The 24,093-nt window shown below is 43.3% G+C and overlaps 1 protein-coding gene across 6 annotated transcripts in view; it reads left to right on the top strand.

Moving 5' to 3' along the window:
• Positions 1-24,093, top strand: part of FAM110B (family with sequence similarity 110 member B) — a 188,949-nt gene that overhangs the window by 95,083 nt on the left and 69,773 nt on the right. Inside the window, exon 3 of one of the 6 annotated variants that reach the window (XM_048840737.2) lies at positions 13,597-13,684. The exons of 3 other annotated variants lie outside the window; for them this stretch is intronic. The gene's annotated coding sequence lies outside the window, so the exon portion shown is untranslated. Of the gene's footprint in view, positions 1-3,740; positions 3,925-13,596; positions 13,685-24,093 lie in introns of those variants that run through there. 2 more of the 6 variants (XM_048840734.2, XM_048840736.2) reach the window with 2 other exon arrangements.

The raw sequence follows: 24,093 nt of genomic DNA, 5'->3' as shown, positions 1-24,093 counted from the left end.
AGCTATTACCAGCAGGAGAGTGAGTTTGTGTGTGTGGGGGGGGGGGGGTGTGAGAAGACCTGGATTTGTGCTGGAAATGGCCCACCTTGATTATCGTGCACATTGTGGGGAGAATGGTCGCTTTGGATGGGCTGTTACCAGCAGGAGAGTGAATTTGTGTGTGTGTGTGGGGGTGGGGGGGTGAGAAAACCTGGATTTGTGCTGGAAATAACCCACCTTGATTTTCATGCACATTGTAAGGAGAGTGGTCACTTTGGATAAGCTATTACCATCAGGAGAGTGGGGTAGGAGGAGGTATTGTTTCATGGTCTCTCTGTATATAATGTCTTCTGCAGTTTCCACAGTATGCATCCGATGAAGTGAGCTGTAGCTCATGAAAGCTTATGCTCAAATAAATTGGTTAGTCTCTAAGGTGCCACAAGTACTCCTTTTCTTGTTGTTTTTGTCTTTTATCATTTTATAAGTTGGAAAAAAAACCTCCACATTCTGCATACTCCTACTTGTCACTGTGGCGTCCATGTGGCGTATTAACAAACAATTATAAATCATACTTGATGGGGACTACATCCTGAAATAACTCTTTCCCGAACCCCATCTTCTGACCTTCATACAACCCCCCAACTTCGCCAAGCTCATCATCAGAAGCAAGCTCCCTACACAACAGGACACATCAGCTCCAAACAACACCAGACCCTACCATAACAGGTGCAAAACCTGCAGACATATCTCTACGGGTATGATTATCAGTGCTCTCCGAACACACCTTTTGCTATCCATGGGTCCTACACATGCTTATCACAACATACGGTGCACTTCATCTAGAGCATCAAATGCACCAACAACAATGTGAATGAAACCAGACTATCACTGTGCTCTCAAATGAACTCACACAGAAAAATTATAAAAGAAAGAAACACCGTATCACCCATTGGCAAACACTTTTCACAAAATGATCACTTCATATCTGACCTCTGGGTCCCCCTCCTCAAGGGAACCCCGTGCAATGCCTTCAAAAGATGAGCCTGGGAGCTTAAATTCATAACTTTGAGAGACACTAAAAATCATGGACCCAATAGACACCCTAGTTTTATGTCTCATTACAACAATCTGTAACTTGCTAACCCTCCTTTGTCCTATGACTATGGAAGTGATAACTGAAAACTTCAACCTGATGTGGTGATAGACAAGTTGTGAGGGACTGATTTCCAAAGGTATTGAACGCCTGTATCTCCAGTCAACTTCTGTTGGAATTGTGCTCACCTATTCTCAAAATCAGGTTCCTTACCTCTTTATAACCCCCTTTCTCATCTTTAATGTATAATCTACCTGCCTTAGAACAGTGTTGTGAAACTTCCTAATTTCTACAGTGCTTTGTTTACAGAACCTTAGACACAAAAGTAATAGGGATATGTTTATGAGAGGAAGAATTTTTTTAATGACAGGTTTCAGAGTAACAGCCATGTTAGTCTGTATTCGCAAAAAGAAAAGGAGTACTTTTGGCACCTTAGAGACTAACCAATTTATTTGAACATAAGCTTTTGTGAGCTACAGCATCCGATGAAGTGAGCTATAGCTCACAAAAGCTTATGCTCAAATAAATTGGTTAGTCTCTAATTTTTTTAATAAACATTATAAGTACCAAGTTGAGGATATATATACTTGTTTTTATACCTGATTTTTATTCATGTCATTTTTGTTTCTAGGACATGGCATTGGTATCCCTTTTTGTTATAACCTATGATATGTTGCTGAACAAAAGTTGAAGGAATTTTATGCTGTCTGCGTTCAGTTTTAATTCCTAGCCAGATACAGTTTTGAACATATGTTGTACAAGTATTAGACTCCATTTCTAAAAGAAACAGTAACAGGTTTTTATTAACAGTTTTCACTAACAGAGTAAAAAAAAAAAGCTATGGTTTAGTTATTTGCATATTGTCAGTAAATTTAGACTTCTTCTGATACTATATGGAAGTCTTGTGTTAGCAACTTTTATGAAGTAACAAATTCAGTTTTTGCTCCCCAGCTAAGAATGCTGCAACAGAAACATATGTAAACCTTTAATACTAAACAGTAGGAGAGTGATTAATACTGTGTGTCGTTAGTAATAAGAAAGTAAAGCATTGAGGAGAAAAGTGCTGTATGGGCATATAGCAGCTCACTTTGAGTAATATTGCAGTGGGTTTTAAGTCTGTGTGAGAGGAGTTTATCTATGTATTGTACATATGAATAGATGGACACGGGAACATTTTTAAACTGGATTGCCTAAGGTTACATACCTACTCTCTCTATTTGGCTAGCTATGTAAAAGTGCCTTTATCTTTAGTGCTAAGCACCTAAAGAATCCACTTTGTTCCATGGGAGATGTGGATACTCAGCTCTGCTGCAGATCAGGCCATTTTAGTTAGGTGCCTAAGTATAGATTTAGATGCTTAATTTGAGACATCCATGTTTTAAAACTGTGGCCACTGTAGACTTCTAGTTACATATGAGAATCATACGGGCCCTTAAAACTTCAGAAAACTACTTTCTTGTTGTGCTGGTCACAGAAATTACTTGACATACACTGTCAAGAGTACTAAATGTCAGATAGCTACACCTTTTTCTCATTATTTACATCTGATAAGTAGGAAAACTGAAAAAATGAATTACAGAACTTATCAGCAATTTTAAAAAACACTTACATACATAATAGTCTCTGTATATTCTCAAAAAGAAAAGGAGTACTTGTGGCACCTTAGAGACTAACCAATTTATTTGAGCATAAGGTTTCGCTGTAGCTCACGAAAGCTTATGCTCAAATAAATTGGTTAGTCTCTAAGGTGCCACAAGTACTCCTTTTCTTTTTGCGAATACAGACTAACACGGCTGTTACTCTGAAATCTGTGTATTCTGTTTCAGAATCCATAACGTTAGTTATTTTATGGAGCTAGGCGTGCATTTATAACATGCATCTAAGATTTAGTGGATTAAATTCACCATGCATGTGTAGAATATATTCATGATGAATATTTTCCAGATTGATTAGTAGTTTGTACAGTAGCAGCAATTTGCATGGCATTCCACTGTAGCCTGACAGAAGATTGATTACAGCTCGGGTTCCAAATGAACATAGAGTTCCCCAGTTCAGCAAGGTATTTAAGCACGTGTAATTTAAAGCATATGAGTAATTCCCTTGACATGGTAGGATTACTCATGTACTGAATCGCATATGCTTAAGTACCTGGCTGAATTGGGGTCTAAATTGTTATGCTAAACATTGTAAATAAAGCAAGCTGAGTTGTGTAATTTTGCAATATACATACAGAATCAGAATTCAGAAATACAGAATAAACTGCTACATCGTAATAAATCTTTCACTACTATATATAACTAATGAACTACAAGTCTGATTTTGAAAGTGCACTACTAAATATTGCTCATTTTTTTCAGAGTTCAGAAAAAAGCACTTTTTTAAAGCAGTTCATTGTGTAAGGTGAACATTTAACTTTAAGCATTTAAATTTTATTAAAAAACCCAAATTTGATTATTGTGATTAAGTGGTTTAATGTATTGAAATTTAGTTTTGCTCATGTGCTCTACTTCAGTAGCACTGTGCTAGCAAACAGCTATAATTAGATTAGCAGCCTGTTAAACAGTGATGACAGTATCTGAGCCTCAGAGAGCATGTGCTGGGTTCTGCATGTGCCTTTCTCTGATTGGCTGCAGACGTTGCTGCTTGCCAGTTTGATAGGTTTCCACAGTAATCTTTATGCTGCATTACAGACATAGATACAGAGGTACTGTGTCCATGCAACGGTGGAGGTGCTCATCTTGTAGCATTAAAAGAAAGCGCACAGATGAAAGGCATTGGTCTTTGTTATAAAACCTCAGTACTTAACGACTGCTAGCTGCAAACAGAGGTCAGTGAAGGAGTTTCAATTCATGGTAATTACTTTCAGGTCTTTATCTCTCCCATAAAACACAGTCATGCATGAAATGAATACTGTTAATCATGTCATCTATTTAATTTGGTCTTGCTTTCATTAATATCATGTGTCCTCCAGTGGGATAGCCATCAGATTACAAAACATGTCGTTACAGAGTGGATTTAGCAGGGAAATAGAATATATTTTTACAGGAAAATTTGCTTTCATGTGAAACCTTAAGCCTGTGCATGTGAGCAATTTTATTAGTTCCCTTTTGTTATGGTAATGGCAATATTGCATTTATTTGGGTCTCTGCAGAACAGTTGAATTAGAGGCATGTAGGACTTTCTTTACATGGAGATGAAACTGTTCTAAATAATGAGCAGTTAAAAGGATAATTCTGAGAGAGGTACTTATACTTATATCAGGGTAATAACTATCCTTGTGTTTTTTGCAAAGAGGTCAAGAAATGTGGAGTAATATGCTATCGTTCTTTCATCAAAGATGCTTGTAGCTTTAGTATTTGAGTAGTTTCTTTCTTTCGTTCTTTGAATTCCCTATTAGGCAGCCGGGGGGCGGGGGGGGGGGAGATCCCAAACTGGTATATTGCAGCATATTCTTTGCTGCACACACAAATATTGTTCCCAAAGGCCAGATTTTGTCCCAAAGCCTTGTTTGTTGTAGGAATTGCCTTTAGCAATAGAATGAAACAATGTGTATAAGACAATCTTTTCTTCTATGATTCTGAGACTTCCAGAATGTTTTCCATAATTTGAGCACCATTTTATTTAATCTCTTTGAGATTTGTGACCTACATATTAATTAATATGAACTTTTTCTGATAAAAACAATGCCAATTTAGAGGGTATGTTTCCCAGTTAAAACTGTATTTGGAAGAGAAGAAAACAAGCACTGAGCAATGTAGTCAGACTTCTTATGAAGGTAGTTGACTCTAAAGCTGACTGTTAAAACTTAAAGTTAATGATATTGTCTGTGTCAGACTGTAGAGCCCACAAACTTGTGTGGTAAGTCACCATTCATCCAGCTGGCTTTCTGCCACCATGCGTCTGAGGTAACAGTAGATTGCCTCAGCTAATATCAGAAAGGTATAAGGAACTGTAGCTACTTTAATGTTGCTTTCTACTCCTTCCTGTCACCTCCCAATGAGGTATTGTGTTTGTGCTGTCCAAAATGTTGCAAAGTAGAGTTGTAAACTTCTAAAATATTGAATTAAAATAGTGTAACCTTCTTAAAAAAGGCCCATAAAATTCCATCTTGGTCACTTGCTTGCTTAACTTTCTATGTAAGTGGATATACGTACAATGTATATGAGTGTTTCATAATGTGGGGCACTTCAAAAGCAAAGATATTTTATCTGACTTAGTTCAAAAATATTTGCACTACTGTAAATTTCAAATGCATACTTAAATTCTGATTTTAGTACAGGACAAAGCATTGCCAACAAAAATGGTTTTGAAATTATTATTGCTACCACAGAGGAAACTCAGTCACTGTCTGCTTGTATTGTCTGCATTTGTCTGTGCTTTATTGCCATAAGGTGTTTTTACTGGTGCAGGCTTTGAAAATAACCTTCCTGCATAGCAACAGTTAGGTCTGGACAGTGATGAATGGGGAGAATGTGCAGGCACAATGTTCTTAGTGTATGGCACTTTTTTCCAATATCCTCAGAATTACCATCTAACTGTATTTATATGGTTTGTAAATTAATGTCATGTGCATGCTTTAAAGAAGAGATTTCTTGATAATATCTAGAATAATTTTTGACACAAGCCTCTCAAGCCGTGTATGATGGAGATGCTGGTAGTGGTTAAGGGAAGTTGGTAGGTAGAAATCCCCAGCTGAATAATGTACTTAGCAAAGCTGACTGTTTTCATTCAAAATGAAGACAACGTGTTACTTAAAGTGAAAATTAAGTATATGCAGTGAACTAATACTGTATATCTGTAAAATGATAATGACTTCTTACCTGAAAACGTTTCTTATGCTTATCTCAGATAGGTAACTTGGTCCATATTTTAAAAGTGAGCATATTTTTTTCTTGGTGATGTGTAAAGCATTGTTAAAAGAAAATGTATACTGGAATTGCACGTTGTATAAATAACTATAATGATGTTGTTTCACCAATAGTTAGTCAGACAGATGTCTCTCCCTCGGTTAGGTGTGACTGATTTTTTTCTGGCGCGGCTAATGCAGAAAAGCATGAAACTAGCATTGATGACTGTAATTTACAGTAATACTGTTTTATTATCATCAAGAAATAAATGGCTTTTTTAGAGGCGAAAGCTTTGTTTTCTAATGGAATGTGTTTTCCGTTTGGGTAGGGGCAGCAAACAAATTCAATTTAAGCAGTAATTCACATAGATAACATTTTAGGATTTACTCATCTCAGCTAAAATGAACTTTTGAAAAAAACTTTCAAAATAGAATTTTACTAGATTAAATCTGGCATGTGTTTCAGCTGGTTGTCAACAAATAGTGAGCTGCAGGGGACTTATTTAAAACTAAAAAAGTATTTAAAAACTATTCAATGTTAGGAAATATATGGATTACACATGATAATTGTATTGTGACCTATCTTAATATACCTGTCTTACCTCTGATATGTGGCTTTGTAGCATGCCTCAGTTTTCATCAAGTCTTGTATAAACTTCCCTATTAAATCGCACTTTCTTATAACATAAAAAGGGAAAACTAATGCCAAGGAACAAAGTAAGAATACAGACATGTGATATCCGGCACAGGGTTTCAGCAGTTAGAAAATGTCCAATATCCAATTGCCTAAGAATCATTTGTTGTATATTGTATTTAAAATAGATTTTGTACAGTTGAATGTGGTTTTATCATCTTTACTGTCATAGTAGGTATCCCGTTATAATGCAGTGGTGTCAGAAAAGAGATTTGCATTCCAGTATTTTCAGGATCGGTAATGACTGCTGACTTTTTTGTGTGTGTGCATATTATTGATTGGGTTTACAAAAATTATATTCAGACTGAATTTGAGTATATACCAGGGGTGGGCAATAATTTTCGCAGGTGGCCACTCCACGAATTTTGGTAAGTCATCACGGGTCGCACATTTCTACTATATGAATGGAGGGGGTGCGGGGTCTGGGAGGGAATTTAGGTGCAGGAGGGAGCGCCGGGCCGGTGCAGGGGATTGGGGTGCAGGAGGGGGTGTGGAGTCTGGGAGGAAGTTTGTGTGCAGGAGGGAGCTCCGGGCTGGTGTAGGGGATTGGGATGCAGGAAGGGGTGTGGGGTCTGAGAGGGAGTTTGGGTACCAGAGTGGGTTCTGACCTGGGGCAGGGGGTTGGGTGTGGGAGGGGGTGCGAGGTGCAGGCTATGGCCAGGAGGTGCTTACCACAGGTGGCTCCCAGCCGGCGGCACAGCAGGGTTCAGGCAGGCTCCCTGCATGTCGTAGCCCCACACTGCTCCCGAAAGCGGCTGCGGCTGGCTGCTGCTGGCACATCTCTGCGCGCCCCTTGAGGGTGGGAGGGTAGCGGGTCTCCGTGTGCTGACCACGCCCACAAGCACCGCCCCTGCTGCTCCCATTGGCTGGAAACTGGCCAATGGAAGCTGTGAGAATGGGGGTGGGGGCAGCGCGCAGAGTCGCCTCCTCCCCCCCCCCCCCCGCCACCTCACCAGGGGTGCACAGAGACATGCCAGCAGCAGCTGGCCACTTCCGGGAGCTGCGTGGGACCACGGCAGGCAGGCAGCCTACCTGAGTGCCCCGCTGCACTGCAGGACTTTTAGCAGCCTGGAGATCATGAGGGGACAGCCAAAGAGCCTGGCGGGCCAGACAGAAATGTTAGATGGGCTGGATCCGCCTGCAGACTGGATTTTTCCCACCCCTGGTATATATAGTAGTCTGACTGCCACTAACAAATAGTGTTACGCTAGCTTAGATTTATTAAGGTATTATGTCTTTCTACTGCTAAATATTTAAGTAAATTTCGCTGTACTTAAAACCGTGCCAAATCTAAAGAGGAAAGACTGTTCTTAAGGTTAATGCATTTTTGTAGTCTTCCAGCAATAAGAGAGATGATATGAAAACAGTCATTGGGATTTAAGGTATTACTCAAGTGTTTGTCTGTGGGATTTTCACTTGGGTGCCTTGTGATTTGTAAAGTTAAGCAAGCGCAAACAAGAATGCCAGAATATAAATTTCTAGAATTGTCCTAAAACAAGTAAAGTGAGATTTTGTGTCCTAAAGCATATTGTCACAGTTTAGGGCAGGTGCATCTGTATCTCCACTCCGTGGTCCATGACTGGCACCCACTCCTCAGCCACCCTGGGCTGGATTAACCTTTTGTGGGCCCGATGCCAAACATATTTAGGGGCCCCCATGGGGGAAATGGGCATGAGGTGGGGTACGTTAGGTACCCAGAGCAAGGGGCCTGCCCGGGGCAGCCCTGGTCCCCCACCCCAGCGTGAGGGCACTGTTTACAAACCAACAGCCACAGATATACGCTGGCCTGCCCAGCCCTGCACTGCCCGCACCCCTTGGGAGCAGGCCTGCACCACACCCTAGCACCTTCCCACGGCCCCCCAGCCCAGCGACCCCCATATGGACCCCTATGCCCAGTTCCCCCCTGGACCTGCTATGCCCAGTGCCTCCCCACCCAGAGACCCCCCCCACAATTGCACAGCACCCTGCACACCACCACCCACAGTGCCCCCTCCACAGACCCCTATGTTCAGCACCCCCCACAGACCCTCCACTGACCAGCGCCACAAAGCACAAACCTCCCCCAATGCCCAGCGCCCCCTCGCCCCCACAAGCTCTCCAGAGACCCACTGCCCCATGTCCCGCCTCCCAGTTGCATTCACCACCCCCACTGGGAGGTGACTGTGTCCCCTGGGGTGAGCTGGCTGCGTGGCCGGGAGTTGGTCCTGGGTGGGGATTACTCCAGCCACTTGGGAGCTGTGCAGTCAACCAGGCTGAAGCAGGAGGGAGGCCTGCCCGAGCCAGGCTCCCTCAGGACCCACTTGCCTGTTGGGGCCCTGCCAAGCCTCTTGTGATGCACTTCTCCCCCCCCCCCCCACTGGTCGAGAGTGGCCCAGTCTCTACTGGTCCCAGGGAGCTCGGTCCTGGGGAGGCAGGTGGGACCCTGCAGGTGGCTGGCAGCAGAGTCCACTCGGAGCCGGAGCCTTAATGGGCCCCTTCCAAGTGTGGGCCTGGTGCCATTGTAAACCCAATACTGCAGTCATCACCTCTCTTGATTGGAGACCTGTGTCTTTCTCCCTCCTGACCAGGATTTTTCCAGGCCGCACAGCTCCCTGCCTACATTGTGGTAGACCTAGCAAGCCACGCTGCCTTAGCAGGCCAGCATCTGTGCTTTGCTCACTCTCCAAAGTCTTATGAACAGCATAATTGCCAGCAGTCAAAAGTTATCACAGAGCTCTTTCTGAGCAAACACATTTATTGTTAAGGTGTAAGCATTACAGAGAAAACATACAAAAAACAGTAAAAGTTCCTATACTATTGCTAAAAGCTTACCAATTGTCAGCTGTTAGTCTAATGGGGCCTCAGTAGGCCAAAGCCCTTCCAACTTTTCCCAGGAAGAATTTGGGGCCCCCTTGGACAGAAGATCCTATCCATTTGCTGGATCAGAAAGAAAGCTCTGAGTCACTTTAAGCTCAAGCTGTTTATCCAAAAGTCCTTTCTTTGTCAGTTGATCTGTGGAGAATTCAATTTGAACTAGTATATGTGAGCTTCTTCACATGAACACCTGAAAGTACTTCTCTGGAGGTGTGACAACCTGAGTGAATTTGTGTACTCACCCCCCACTGTTCTTAGTTCCTGGAGGAGTTGTTGTCACCCTCCCCCATAGAATTGCATACAGTCCCTTGCCCAGTATGATACATAAACTTAATACAGTAAAGCATCAGAGGGGTAACCATGTTAGTCTGGATCTGTAAAAGCGGCAGAGTCCTGTGGCACCTTATAGACTAACAGACGTATTGGAGCATAAGCTTTCGTGGGTAATGCATGCATCCAACGAAGTGGGTATTCACCCACGAAAGCTCATGCTACAATACATCTGTTAATCTATAAGGTGCCACAGAACTCTTTGCCGTTAATACTCCCAAAGATATTGCAGGAACTTTCCATATCTGTCACAGACATGTTTCTCCTTTCTCTGCCTTTTCAGTTCAAGTGCAGGGGTTACTATTGCATATGTAGTGTCAACCCATATTTGTAATTCTACAGATATTCTTATAACTTTGTTAGAACTCCTTAAGAGTGTCTCTGACATTGACTAGTTTTTATTTTGGTGGTTTGTTTTACTTTTTAACCTTTTAGATTTTAAAATCTTTATGGCAGATTCTGCTCTGAATATGTTTGTGCAGAGCCCAACACAATGGAGCTCTGATTATAACTGGGGGCTCTGGGCACTATGGCAATACAACCAATTAAAGACAGTGGTAACACTACCAAATTGTATGTAAATCTGCTGGGTGTGTGCCATAGGGGATGCAGGGAGGAAGAAGGTTCCTATTCCCCTCACTGCCCTACTGTGCAGGGACCAAGTACAGTCACTCTTTCTCAAGGGATGCAAGAACTCTGTGAGTCTAGCCCTCACAGCATTTGAAAGGAGGTGGAAAAAAGATGGAGTCCTGCTAGCTCTGTACTTCTCACATCCCCCCATGCCAGCAAAACCGGCACTGTGTAGAGGGAGCACACACAGCAATCTCGGCAGCTGTGTGCTCTAAGACATGCTGTGTACCTATCTGAGGCATAGTGCCTCAATCTACTCCTACCTGGGATTGGGAACCTCTGCACCATCCCCTGCCAGAGGTCTCTAGCTTCTAGCTGCAATTTAGCCCTTAGCGTAACAACTAAATATACATAGATTTTTGGGTTCAGACGTTTCTGATATACAAAACAAGTTTGCCTTTTATGGAAAAAGGGCAACTGTGCCTTTTTGTTTCCATTATGGCAATTATAAATCATTCCTTGTCTGCCAGCTGAGAGAGAAGTCATTTTCTGGTAGCAGAGACCATAACTGACAGCTGAGTAAGACGTCTGTAGAAAACTTTTTTGTGGCTAACCCCTGCAGTGTGTGGGGCGTGTCTTGTATTAGTAATGTAAATTAACTGGAGATGGGCATGGATATCAAAGTTGGGATTTGTATCTGAATTTTCCAAAAGTTCATGCGTGTGTGGGTCAAGGCCCCTATCTATAATTAACCCTTTGAAGACCTGGGTATTTGCCCATTTTTGTCAGTGGTGGTGGGAGGAGTAGCGGCATTACAGCAATGTGTAGAGGCCCCAGGTTTTAGGTACTGTACAGTGTGGCAAATTGCCAGCACTGCTATGATGGGTCTCGCGCTTTCTCTTCTTGGGGTGGGGGGTTCAGGACACCGTTTCTTGCCCCGGAACTGGGGTATTAACTGCCTCACTAGTGTCCTAGAGGAGGGGAAGGGAGGGGAGAGGAGAGGGAGGGACCCAGGTCCGCCCTCTACTCCGGGTCCCAGCCCAGGGGCCCTAGGGATAGCAGTAAACCACTAGAACTAGTGGTTCCTTCCCCTGGGCTACTTCCCTCTCCTGCCCTTCAGCTTGTGGGGCTTCCTGCCCTCCCTCTGCACAAACCAGGTGTCCCTTTACCTAGGATCTTGGTCTTCTTAGCCCACCACAGCACTTCTCCAAACTCTCCTCTGCTTCCCTCCAAACTGCTCTCTACTCCAGCACCAATCCACTCTGCTTCAACTCCTCCTCTTGTGTGATTGAAGCAGGGAGTTTTTATCATGTGACTGGCTTCAGATGCTTTAATTAATTTATAGCAAACTTCCTTCCCTCTACAGGGACTAAGACTCCAACACTCTCCTGCTGCCCTCTGGCCATGCTGTATCACAACAGCCACATCATAAGAGACAGTACCTGCCCAAAAGAATGTACGTTCTAAATGGACAACACAGGTAAAACGGTGACAGAAGAGGAGAGCCACACAGAAGTGAAAGCAATTTGCTTCTGGCCACACAGCAGTTCATTGGCAGACCTGCAAATAGAACCCAGGTCTACTGAGTCCCAGTCCAGTGCTTTATTCACTAGACCACACTACCTCACTTTTTAGTGGTAGAAGCCATCACAATAAATCTATCTGAACAAGGTTTGAAACTTAAGGTATCTCTGCAACCACTTACAGTATAAGCAGCTGTGCAAGTATGCGGGTATGCCGTACCAGCAAGCTATTTATAGCCGGTACGGTGTACCGGAAAGACACAGCAGCAGCCCCGCCAGAGGAGTTCTGCTCCTTTCCCCGCTGCCCCTCCCAGCATGGAAAGGAGCAGAATGCCTAGCCCCGCCCTCTGCCCTTCCACGGAGCTGCATCTCCATCTGTGTACCATAGCAGCTCCCGGGAGAGCCCTGCCCTGAAGTCTCTGGCACAGCAGGAGGAGGACAGAGCCCTCTTCTCCCTCCCCCCCCCCACCCCAGTACCATGGGATGGATGTGGGGAGGGGATGGGGAGAGCGTGGGAGCCCCGGGCTGGGGGCGGCACAGTGAGGAATCACATGGAGGGTCACATGGGGAAGTCACAAGCCCCGCTTACCTGGTTCTCCCCCCCCCCCCCCCGTACCGGTAAGAAATGAATTTTACTTGCACCACTGAGTATAAGCTCTTTGGGGCTGGGACCATCTCTTTGTTCTGTGTTTGAATAGTGCCTAGCACAATGGAGCCCTGGCCTTTAGGCACTACCGTAATCAAAATAATAATGACAATGAGAGAACCCATGCAAATTTAAAGAAATAAGTAGTTGTGTACTGTTTCTTGTATGTAATTGTAACAACTTTCTATTAATAGTTGTTAAAAATGAAAGTTGTGCTAAGAATCTCAGGCTTTCCTTTTATGTTCTTTACCTACCTGGCCCTATTTCACCTTTTTTCTCTTCTCTTTACCGTAATCATCATGGAGCATGTTTCTTTAAGAAAGTATTTCCTCCAGAAGTGAAGCTCACAGTTCAAACACCCCTTTCTGTTTCTAAACAGTTACCACCACTACCCCCTGCACAAAACAAAAACCCTACACCTAGCAGAGTTTTGGGTGCAAAAATGCCGGACGCACCATGAAGTCCACTGGGGATTTTGCTGTTAGTGATTTTGGTGTGGGTGGTAGTTACTAGAATCATGGGCAGCGGTACAAAACTTTAAGACAGTATCTTATCCTTCATTGTTTTCACTGTCTATTGTTTCCTCTTTTCTTTCCCGTTGGCTCCTAGATCTCTTTCCCTACATAATGTGTTCAAGCTTTGCCTTCATATTTTTCTGGCTGCCCCACATTTCCTCTTTTTATGTTTTTCTCTCTTTTCAGTCTATCCCTGTCTCTCCAACCTGAATCTATCCATCTATCCCACTCATAGACACCTTCACATCCTTCTGCTCCTCTGAACATACCATTTGAAAAAATGCACCGGCACATAATAGCCAGGGGCCTATAGTAAGGTGAGAAGATCTCCTAGCCAAGACAACACCCAAATGAAGGAGGCCTGATTAGCAGAGAGGATGGTGCTGTTGCCACGAGTGCCAGAGATTGTGTGAGAGTGGAGAGGGCTTGGGAAGAAAGATAAGGAATTCAGTTTGAGCCATGTTAAATTTAAGCTGGTGTGAAACTTCCAGAAGTGTGAGAGACAGGCAGAGATGAGGGTGACAGGAGATGCAAATTTGTTTTACAGACACGTGCATCTCAGAACAGTTTATAAGACCATGAAGCCACAATGCATCTGTTGATACCTGACAACTGATCAGTATGTCCTCTTTACTGTAAGTACAGCAGCATGCTACTGGTAAAGTTAGAACAAACAGTATTGTTTACATCTGGAAATCTTTTGAGCAATTCATCATTAAAACAGAAATTGGAAGCCTGAAATTCCACATCTGTTCTCATGTGATATTTGAAGAATATCTCCACACCTGTCTCTGTAGTTATATTGTGCTCTTCACTGAGTAGCAGAGGCCTCTCACAGGATGATTCTCATTATCTACAATAATAGTTATTAATTACATTAATAGATCCAGAAATGTTCCGTGGCATGCGTTTCTACATGGAATTTAGATTAGATTTTATTTTTAAATCCATTACACCACCATATTCTGTGTGTTTTGAATGTGTAAAATGCATGTATAGTGCAGCATTTATTACTCTATTCTGCCTTGTTCACAAGTTCTGATGGTGTGTCACTGCTACTTGGACAAGAATTATTTTGAAATGATGGTATTTGCAAAAGAATGAGAAGTCTGTTTTAAAGATGAAAGAAAGCAATTTCTCTCTTATGAGGGCTTGCTTAGGCTCCATGCTTAATAAATCATGACACATCCACTAAGAAGTTTTGGACTTCATTTTTATATTGATTTTTCAAAATTAAATAAAATAAATCCTTTTACTGTTGTCAGTTGGGCAGGCTTTTTTGTTTCTTTTTACATTGGCAGGTTAGACATTTTACATTTGATTAGATTGCTGTTGTCTTTTAAAAATACCTTTTAAGGTGATCTATAAGTATGGTGAAGACATTTCCAGCTTGTTAAATGCCCCAACTAAAGAGAGTACGGAAGCACTTTTATATCTGTATTTAATTGGGATTTTTTTGTTCTTTTGAAAGAGAATATATTTCCAAAATAATTCCTTGCTTCTCCACCTCCATCTCTCTGCAACAATGCAAACCCTCTGTGACTTCCAGCTCCCATTTGGAGTGATATCCCAGAGTCCATCTTATGTTGCACCAACAGTTGGCTATCTATTTGTGGTGAGAAGAGTCTCATTGTCTCCAATATTCCATAATTTTAAAGTGTAATACTTAAAATTCATGTACTGTTCATGATAAAATAATGTTTAAAATATACAATATTGGGTTAAAAGTGGGACTTGACCATAATGCAAGCTCCAGCATTGTTTGTTCAACTGTACGTTTGATATCCCTAGCAGAGTGCACACTGGGAAATGACCCAGAATAGGAGCTGGCACATCAGAGTTCTGGATTCCTGAGACCTGAATTATGATAAAAGTGACCAGATGAGCTGAAAATGCTCCTTGTGGTGTATACATCTTATTATGTTAAATTGAAATTTAATTTGTACAGTTAAAATTTTTCCCAATATTTTCCAATCTCCTTTTAGGCCCCAAGCATAACTTTAAGCACAGGGATAATGTTACAAGAGGAACTCCACTGACAGTGTTTACAGATTTAAGATTGAATACTATGTGTACAAAGAAAATACAGTAAGATTAAAATTTTATCAAGAAAGATATTTTAAGGAGAGATTTGAAAGAGGAGAAAAGGTGGTGGCTTCACAATGTGCTGGGGTGGCATGGGAGACAGCATGAAGGCTGATGCTGATGTGGGAAGCAGAAAAGGGGTAATCACAGCTGATTATTGACAATGAAGGTGGGGGTCACCACTGTAATTAAAAACTAGATTTGATATATAGAACAGGCCTAAATGTCCGAAGATCGGAAGTCAGCTCAAGAGTTTCTCCCTGAGGTGTGTGTTTTGCTTTTATGATTATTATGTATTTGCAACATTTCTGTGCCGACAAACTCCCCAGTGTAAACAGTTATACTCGCATAAAAGTGCTTTTGCCAGTATAACTTCGCATGATTTCTTTACCAAGAGTAAATGTGTGCTATTTTTATGTAATCATTCTTCAGGGTAGAAAAACCTTTAAATTAAAGTTTAAATTCTAAAGAAATTAGTAGCTTAGCCTCTGAACTCACCAGGGAAAGCTTCCTACTCCACGCTATTGAGTGGGCAAGCAGATTTTCAAGCCTTTTGTATCACAAAGTTGAGGCTTGTGTATCCTAATTATGTATTCTGTGCAAAGATATTCCTTTAATCTTTCAAAAAAATTAGTTTTCACTTTTATGTTCTATTGCTTTCACACATTATATCAGTTTTGAAAGACTAAGTTATCTCCTATATGTAGGTTGGAAGCTCTGTTTGCATATGTCTAATTTTACTGGGCTGTGATTTTATGTATGGAGGTGTGCACTGTATATATCAAAAAAGGGAAAACCAGATTTCTTAAGGATATTACTCAGTGAGACCTACTGTGGACATCCTGTACCCAGATGGACTTAAAATTCTTTGTAAGGTCTTTAAGAAGCTTCCTTTTTAACTGCTGTCTGAAATGTCCTAATATTTCTTATCAAGAAAGGTCACCTTCTTAATAGTGATTACACTAGCTAGATGAGTAGGCCAGCTGGGAGTCTTCTGTCTCAAGGAGCCTTTCATGGTGTTCTTTTCAGACAAGTAGCTCTTATACCAGCTCCAGAATTTCTCCCTGAAGTAAACTCCACTATCCACTCGAATCAGAAAGCATATCTACCTTCTTTCCACCTTAAACCAATTCATCCCTTTAAATAAAAACAAACAACAACAACAAAAACACTGCAGTCATATTTCATACACTTGAGCAGTCATCATCAAATACTACTTTAGTAGGCTACAAGCTCTCTAGAAGAGTTTTTTTTTTTTTTATCATGTGGAAGAACACACACACACACACACACACACAAAAAGGCCCAAAGGTTCAGTGTTTCCAGATGGGTCAAATTTTTGTTAGAACTGATGTGCATGTCTAAACATATGCCTCCTTTGGACATTGAAACCCTTTCAATCAGATATTTACCAGCTCTTGGACAGAGAAAAATAGTCACATATAGTAAGATTAACAGGGCGGTGACTTTGAGTCATGAAACACAACAAAGTAGGTATTTCATCTTCCACAGATACAGCCTTAGTTCAGTGTCCTTTAGGTTACAGTTCCCCATTTAAAGAAAAGCACAAAACTCTTCAGATACTTGTGGTTTTCACCCAGCCCTCTTGTTTGTTTTATTTCCAACTGGACTGGATACATACCATACTGAAAAGGAGTACTTGTGGCACCTTAGAGACTAACCAATTTATTTGAGCATAAGCTTTTGTGAGCTACAACTCACTTCATCGGATGCATACTGTGGAAAGTGTAGAAGATCTTTTTATACACACAAAGCATGAAAAAATGGGTGTTTACCACTACAAAAAGTTTTCTCTCCCCCCACCCCACTTTCCTGCTGGTAATAGCTTATCAACCTCAGCCTGGTCCAGTCCACACAAGAGATCCACTTCCTGGACACTACAGTGCTAATAAACGATGGTCACATAAACACCACCCTGTACCGGAAACCTACTGACTGCTATTCCTACCTACATGCCTCCAGCTTTCACCCTGACCACACCACACAATCCATTGTCTACAGCCAAACGCTGCGATACAACCACATTTGCTCCAACCCCTCAGACAGAGACAAACACCTACAAGATCTCTATCAAGCATTCTTACAACTACAGTACCCACCTGCGGAAGTGAAGAAACAGATTGATAGAGCCAGAAGAGTTCTCAGAAGTCACCTACTACAGGACAGGCCTAACAAAGAAAATAACAGAACGCCACTAGCCGTCACCTTCAGCCCCCAACTAAAACCTCTCCAATGCATTATTAAGGATCTACAACCTATCCTGAAGTATGACCCAACACTCTCACAAATCTTGGGAGACAGGCCAGTCCTTGCCTACAGACAGCCCCCCAACCTGAAGCAAATACTCACCAACAACCACATACCACACAACAGAACCACTAACCCAGAAACCTATCCTTGCAACAAAGCCCATTGCCAACTGTGCCCACATATCTATTCAGGGGACACCATTATAGGACCTAATCACATCAGCCACACTATCAGAGGCTCGTTCACCTGCACATTCACCAATGTGATATATGCCATCATGTGCCAGCAATGCCCCTCTGCCATGTACATTGGTCAAAGTGGACAGTCTCTACGTAAAAGAATAAATGGACACAAATGAGATGTCAAGAATTATAACATTCATAAACCAGTCGGAGAACACTTCAATCTCTCTGGTCACGCGATTACAGACATGAAAGTTGCGATATTACAACAGAAAACTTCAAATCCAGACTCCAGCGAGAGACTGTTGAATTGGAATTCATTTGGAAATTGGATACAATTAACTTAGGTTACCTTGCATAATGGCTTAGCCACTCCCAGTATCTATTCAAGCCTATTTCCCCTTGTTTTTTCCTACCCCTGCCTCCGCCCCCCAGACGTTCTTGTTAAACCCTGGATTTGTGCTGGAAATGGCCCACCTTGATTATCATATACATTGTAAGGAGAGTGATCACTTTAGATAAGCAGTTACCAACAGGAGAGTGGGGTGGGGAGAGAGAAAACCTTTTGTAGTAGTAAACACCCATTTTTTCATGCTTTGTGTGTATAAAAAGATCTTCTACACTTTCCACAGTATGCATCCGATTAAGTGAGCTGTAGCTCACGAAAGCTTATGCTCAAATAAATTGGTTAGTCTCTAAGGTGCAACAAGTACTCCTTTTCTTTTTGCGAATACAGACTAACAGGGCTGTTACTCTGAAACATATCCATATTGGTTGTATTCATGTATAGGAATAGAATAGTCTGTTCCTTACCTATAAATTGATTCTCTTGTAATCTATATTAACCAGTCTGTAGGACATCCCTCGTTCTTTTAATTATCCTCTTTTTAATTCCTTGTTATATGAATACTTGTGTAACCCTCCTTCAATTCACATGTGTAAGGCAGAATGAGAAAATTTAAACTAAGGTATATTTGATCACTCCAGATACCATTTTGTGATGTGAATTCCAGAGACTCCTGTGTTTGGTCCCTTTTTTTATTACAGTGTAATAATAAATAATCTCACAAAAGGAATATCCATAATAATGCTATTAAGTGTTAAAAAGAATTGGAGTTATATGTCTACTGGGAAAGCTTTGCAGCGTACATCTATTATGTAAAGGCATGTAACAGCACCAGAAACTTTAGCTAAGTTGCCTTCATGTACTGCGATGAACAAGTCTAACCCAATAACATCTCTAGATCGGTGGATGTATATGCTATGAGATAAATTTGCAGTAAATGAATAAATTGTCATATTTCACTGAAGGAAGAGAGAGAAATGAGATTATAGAAAGGAGAAGGGAAAACAGAGAATAAAGGAATGCTAAAAGTTCGTTGTCTTATAACACCTTTGGTACTTGTCACAGGGTGCACTCACCCTGCACTAGTACTGCAAGGGTTAACTCTACTCTCTGGGCCAAGGAGGCCATGCCCCCTCAGCCCTGCTGGGCATGCTCCGGCTGGAGACTAATTATAAAAGGGAGCAGCTTGGCTCATTCAGGGCTTACTGCTGAAGAAGGATGATGCATGCTGCAAGCTCCAGCCCGGGAGCTGCTGAAGCCACAGACGGCAGAAGCCGGAGACGCCGAGACCCAGGCAAATGCCCAAGCTCCTGCAGACTCCCAAGGAGTGACAGAGCTGCTGAGAGTCACACAGGCCAAAGAGCCTATGGACTCTGGAGATATCAGGACCACTATACAAGGGACAGGGAGGAAGTGGGGGGGGAGAGATAGGTCAGTGGTTTGAGCATTGGCCTGCTAAACCCAGGGTTGTGAGTTCAATCCTTGAGGGGGCCATTTAGGGATCTGTGGCGAAACCTGGGGATTGGTCCTGCTTTGAGCAGGGGGTTGGACTAGATGATCTCCTGAGGTCCCTTCCAACACTGATATTCTGTGATTCTATAAGTAGCTCAGGGGGACTAGGCATTATACCTAGTGGTGTCAGTGTGTTTTGGGCGGATTCCCCGCTGACCCAGTGGCAAGCGTACTTGCCACTATCAGGGGCCTGAGCTGGGACCTGGTGGACCTGGACCTGGTGGAACAGGGAGGGCCCGGGTTCCCCTACCAGGCCACCACGCCCCCCTTCTCTCCCCCAGCCCACTCCCCAGTGGCAGTCCACTGTCATGACCGGCTACCAGGCCAAACAGCCCTACCTAAGAGGGCCATTATACTGACTCTGGCCACTAGACAACACAGCCCTGCTAAACAGGACAGCCCTATGGACTTTGAGTGCTAGGCCACACAGCCCTGAGAGAGAGCGGCCATATTGACTTTTACCCCTAGGCCAAGCTATCCCAAGACGAGGGATGGTTGTATAGACTCAGCCGCGGATCCATAATCACCCTTGCTCCGTCTCAAAAAGGGATGGGGCACACTCGACCTGCAACAGTATTGAAGATGTTATATACAGTCAATGTGTATTTTCAAGTGCTAGTGCAGTGACCACGTGACCAAACATAGCAATTTTATGTTGTACACAGGGATATTAGTAGCAAGATTTCATGCGCTACTTCAAGCATCTGGTTTAATGGACAGAAAACAGGATTGCTGTGGAAGCCAGGAATTTGCATGCCAAGCCCACTTCTGTTGCTGACTTTGCGGTATGGCCTTGGGCAAGTCACTTTCCCAGTTTCTCTGCCTATAAAATAGGGATAATATTAACCATCTTGCAGGGTAGTTGCAGAGAGTAATTAGGTAATGCTTGTTTAATGCTTTGAAGGTGGAGGCTAACATTTTCAAAAATGGTTGTCTAAAATTAGTTTCTGAAGTTTCTGACATAAATGCCCTAATTTTCAAGTGTTCTGCATTCATCAGGTGCCATTTTAAATCAATAAGAGCTCTTGTATGCTCAGCACTCTGTAACAGTAGGCCCCTAAATTTTAATTAACCATTTAAATAAAAAATACCTTCACCATAAAGTACTGCGTGTGTGTGTGTTAGTGTATTTTGTAAAAACTTCATAATGGAGCATTGATAAGTACGTAGGGGTTACCCTTGTATCTTTTTGAAAAGTGCTGTCAGAACCTTAACTTTCACACACAGTCAGAAGAGACTTGTGTTTTTTCTCCTCCAAAAGATTGTGTGTCTAGCAGTACAGCACATCCTTAGCCAAGAATATGTGTACTTTCTCTTCCCAATGTTCATAATTCAGCTGAAGAAGCAGGTTCTAATATACCTTTTTAATTTTTCACTAAGTCATCATGGTGTTTGGGAGCACTGTGCTGTCAGAAGCTGTCTTCTGAATGAAACTTAGTACTTAGGGTATGTCTACACTACGAAATTAAGTCGAATTTATAGAAGTCGGTTTTGTAGAAAGCGTTTTTATACAGTCGATTGTGTGTGTGTCCCCACACAAATGCTCTAAGTGCATGTAGTCAGCGGAGTGTGTCCACAGTACCGAGGCAAGCGTCGACTTCCAGAGCGTTGCACTGTGGGTGGCTATCCCACAGTTCCCACAATCTCCGCCGCCCATTTGAATTCTGGGTAGAAATCCCAGTGCCTGATGGGGCTAAAACATTGTCGCGGGTGGTTCTGGGTACATATCGTCAGGCCCCCCTTCCCTCCCTCCTTCCATGAAAGCAAGGGCAGACAATCGTTTTGCACCTTTTTTCTTGAGTTACCTGTGCAGACGCCATACCACGGCAAGCATGGAGCCCGCTCAGCTAACCGTCACCGTATGTCTCCTGGGTGCTGTTTATTGCAGCAGTTTATTGCCTTTTGGCACCAGACAGTACAGTATGACTGGTAGCCATCGTCGATGTAGTCCTGGGTGCTCTTTTAACCGACCTCAATGAGGTCGGGGCGCCTGGGCAAACATGGGAGTGACTCAGCCAGGTCATTTCCCTTTTAAGTTTCGTCTCATGGCGATTCAGTCCTACCAGCAGTGCACTGTCTTTTAATCAGCAGCCAGCAGAAGACGATGGCCAGCAGTCATACTGCACTGTCTTCTGCCGAGCACCCAGGAGATGACAATGGCTAGCAGTCCTACTGCACGGTCCGCTGCCAGCAAGATGTATAAAGATAGATGAAGTGGATCAAAACAAGAAATAGACCAGATTTGTTTTGTATTCATTTTCTCCTCCCTCCCTCTGTGAAATCAGTGGCCTGCTAACCCCAGTTTTGAGTTCTATCTTGAGGGTTTGAGTTCTGTCCTTGAGGGGGCCATTCTGTTTCTCACAAAGCCACCCCCTTTCTTGATTTTAATTCCCTGTAAGCCATGTCGTCAGTCGCCCCTCCCTCCGTCAGAGCAATAGGAGACAATCGTTCTGTGCCTTTTTTCTGTGCAGACGCTATACTTCGGCAAGCATGGAGCCCGCTCAGAGCACTTTGGCAATTGGGAGCACATTAAACACCACACGCATTATCCAGCAGTATATGCAGCACCAGAACCTGGCAAAGCAAAACCGGGCGAGTAGGCGACGTCAGCGCGGTGACAAGAGTGATGAGGACATGGACACAGACTTCTCTCAAAGCACGGGCCCTGGCAATGTGGGCATCATGGTGCTAATGGGGCAGGTTCATGCAGTGGAACACTGATTCTGGGCTCAGGAAACCAGCACAGACTGGTGGGACCACATAGTGTTGCAGGTCTGGGACGATTCCCAGTGGCTGCGAAACTTTTGCATGCATAAGGGCACTTTCATGGAACTTTGTGACTTGCTTTCCCCTGCCCTGAAGCGCATGAATACCAAGATGAGAGCAGTCCTCACAGTTGAGAAGCGAGTGGCAATAGCCCTGGTAGAAGCTTGCAACGCCAGACAGCTACCGGTCAGTTGGGAATCAATTTGGAGTGGTCAAATCTACTGTGGGGGCTGCTGTGATGCAAGTAGCCAACGCAGTCAAAGATCTGCTGATATCAAGGGTAATGACCCTGGGAAATGTGCAGGTCATAGTGGATGACTTTGCTGCAATGGGATTCCCTAACTGTGGTGGGGCCATAGACAGAACCCATATCCCTATCTTGGCACCGGACCACCAAGCTGGCGAGTACATAAACCGGAAGGGGTACTTTTCAATAGTGCTGCAAGAACTGGTGGATCACAAGAGACATTTCACCAACATCAATGTGGGATGGCCGGGAAAGTTACATGAAGCTTGCATCTTCAGGAACTCTGGTCTGTTTCAAAAGCTGCAGGAAGGGACTTTATTCCCAGACCAGAAAATAACCGTTGGGGATGTTGAAATGCCTATAGTTATCCTTGGGGACCCAGCCTACCCTTTAATGCCATGGCTCATGAAGCCATACACAGGCAGCCTGGACTGTAGTCAGGAGCTGTTCAACTACAGGCTGAGCAAGTGCAGAATGGTGGTAGAATGTGCATTTGGATGTTTAAAAGCGCGCTGGCGCAGTTTACTGACTCGGTTAGACCTCAGCAAAACCAATATTCCCACTGTTATTACTGCTTGCTGTGCACTCCACAATATCTGTGAGAGTAAAGGGGAGAAGTTTATGGCGGGGTGGGAGGTTGAGGCAAATCGCCTGGCTGCTGGTTACACACAGCCAGACACCAGGGCAGTTAGGAGAGCACAGGAGGGCGCGCTGCACATCAGAGAAGCTTTGAAAACCAGTTTCATGACTGGCCAGGCTACGGTGTGAAAGTTCTGTTTGTTTCTCCTTGATGAAACCCCCCGCCCCTTGGTTCACTCTACTTCCCTGTAAGCTAACCACTCTCCCCTCCTCCCTTTGATCACCGCTTGCAGAGGCAATAAAGTCATTGTTCCTTCACATTCATGCATTCTTTATTCATTCATCACACAAATAGGGGGATAACTACCAAGTAGCCCAGGAGGGATGGTGGAGGAGGGAAGGACAAGACCACAGAGCACTTTAAAAGTTTAAAACTTATTGAATGCTAGCCTTCTGTTGCTTGGGCAATCCTCTGTGGTGGAGTGGCTGGGTGGCCGGAGGCCCCCCCACCGCGCTCTTGGGTGTCTGGGTGAGGAGACTATGGAACTTGGGGAGGAGGGCGGTTAGTTATACAGAGGCTGTAGGGGCGGCCTGTGCTCTTGCTGCTTTTCCTGCAGCTCAACCATACGCTGGAGCATGTTAGTTTGATCCTCCAGCAGCCTCAGCATTGAATCCTGCCTCCTCTTATCACGCTGCCGCCACCTTTCAGCTTCAGCCCTCTCTTCAGCCCGCCACCTCTCCTCCCGGTCATTTTGTGCTTTCCTGCACTCTGACATTGTCTGCCTCCAGGCATTCGTCTGTGCTCTGTCAGTGTGGGAGGACAGCATGAGCTCAGAGAACATTTCATCGCAAGTGCATTTTTTTCGCCTTCTAATCTTTGCTAGTCTCTGGGAAGGAGAAGATCCTGTGATCCTTGAAACACATGCAGCTGATGGAGAAAAAAAAAGGGACAGTGGTATTTAAAAAGACACGTTTTATAGAACAGTGGATACACTCTTTCACGGTAAAGCTTACTGTTAACATTACATACATAGCACATGTGTTTTCGTTCCAAGG

The sequence above is a fragment of the Caretta caretta genome, chromosome 2 (assembly GCF_965140235.1).
Source record: "Caretta caretta isolate rCarCar2 chromosome 2, rCarCar1.hap1, whole genome shotgun sequence".
NCBI classification, from domain to species: Eukaryota; Metazoa; Chordata; order Testudines; family Cheloniidae; genus Caretta; species Caretta caretta.
Note: the sequence above shows the minus strand (reverse complement) of the source record. Positions and strands in the feature narration are given on the sequence as shown.